Genomic DNA, 1,783 nt, shown 5'->3' with positions numbered 1-1,783 from the left:
CAAAAAGAGAAATACTGCATAAGACCACTACTGTAAAGGACTAAGAAATAGAAATTACACTGAAAGGGGGCAGGGGGAGGTATGGAATGGGGTTGGGAAGGTGGGGAGGGATGAGGGGAGGAGGGCGGAGCACAGGGTGGGGATTGGACACAGCAAAGCTTGGGTGTGAGGGAGGGGCCAACATACAGGGAGGGAGAAGGAAAGGGGGAAAAAACAGGGCAGCTGGGAGAACAATTGGGCATGAGTGAAAGGGCTAAAGGGGACAGAGATAAAGCAAGATATATACACAACCTTGGAATGGCAGGACTCTGAGACACAGGGATTGAGTCATGTTTGGAATGGGGGAGAATCCTGTTAAGATACTGGAATGGTTTTTTTAACTACGTGATTAACCAAGAAGCGAGAGTTTGAGTCTGTGTTACAGGTCATAAGCTCTCCAATATGGATTCCAGCCTGACTAATTCGACCCTATAGAGAGAGGACAGCCACTTCTCCCTCTTCGGAGCAACCCTGCCTGAGGGAACCTGCATTCACCGAGGACCCAACTGAAAGAGTGACGTCATCTACATCTTAATTGACACCCCTCTGGCAAGAGCACCAAGGAGCCAGCCAGAGTTTCTACAGCAGAGAAGACTTTAAGAACTATTTAACCCTTAGAGAACTGGTTAAACTCCAGAGACTTTCTGCTGCTTTGCCTGTCGGGCGGGGGGAATGGGGAGTTAATAGATGTTACTGACTGCAATCGTTCATCAACCATCGTACGTTTTATTGCCTGTTAAAGTTTTCAGAAACCAGGCAATCATTGCGGAGCCAGGCCCTTAAACGTGCCACATGTCTTTGCTCTCATGTCAAGAATCACTGCACTAATAGGAATTGTTACCTTTTTTATGCCCTGCCCACCATGTAAATCAACTGTCTAGGGATATTAGTCTCGCTCATACGATCCAAGAGTAAATAGATAAAGGTTTACAATACGGACTAAACACTTTAGAGAAAGGAAGATTGCTTAAGGGAAATAAGATTCAATAAAACCAGTTTACACTCTCAGCTAAGGTTATTCACTGTATAAGTAGATCTGTGTTATTTTTTCAGTAAACCAGAACTTGATTAGAACTTAATTCAACAGCATTTTAGGAGGTTGTAGAACAATATATACTTGTCTGTGGATATTCATCAGCTACATGCTCAAATTTATGATGTAAGTAATTCTCAAGTTCAGAACTGAGTGGCTACTAATTTGCTACCTCTGCTAGAGATTAAGTTCCCCTGTGAACTTGGTTGAACCTCAGCATAGTGATCTGGCTTGGTCGCCTTAGAGCCGGTGGTGGTCTGGCAACATCTTGCATGTGGGGTCCCCAGCCGGTCTCCTTCCTCCCTGCCTTCTTCGGATGGCGGCTGCTTATGCTGGACGTGTGGCCAAAGACGGGTAAGGATCACGTGGAACCTCGGCAACCTAAGACAGAGCCATTGCCATGCTGCAATGAGTTTCGATGACAGGTAAGAGGGGGGAATTCGCACTGACCGCCTAAGACAGGCAGCGTCCCATAAACAAATAATAAATAAGGGGGGATCTGGTGCAGACTGTACAGACTCGGTCAGGAGTCTGAGGTCCTGTGGGCCCAAACGTTGCAGACCGTCCAAACCATAGGCTCTGAGGATCAAACTATAGCCACCCAGCAGACGTAGCAAACTGTCCCTCATCTGATTATTCAGTTATGTTGGTTAGTAATTCCATACATGAGCCCTGGATATCCACAGATAAATGTAAAAACCTTCCCTAAAA

General features: G+C 45.9%; 1 protein-coding gene across 1 annotated transcript in view; it reads right to left on the bottom strand.

The window, feature by feature from the left end:
* The window catches only part of LOC102812135 (ubiquitin-protein ligase E3A-like), an 86,362-nt gene that overhangs the window by 20,286 nt on the left and 64,293 nt on the right, over window positions 1-1,783 (bottom strand). The gene's annotated exons all lie outside the window — the stretch shown is intronic.

This window comes from Chrysochloris asiatica, unplaced genomic scaffold, assembly GCF_000296735.1.
Source record: "Chrysochloris asiatica unplaced genomic scaffold, ChrAsi1.0 scaffold00044, whole genome shotgun sequence".
NCBI lineage: Eukaryota > Metazoa > Chordata > Mammalia > Afrosoricida > Chrysochloridae > Chrysochloris > Chrysochloris asiatica.
This window is presented reverse-complemented; position numbering and strand designations above follow the sequence as displayed.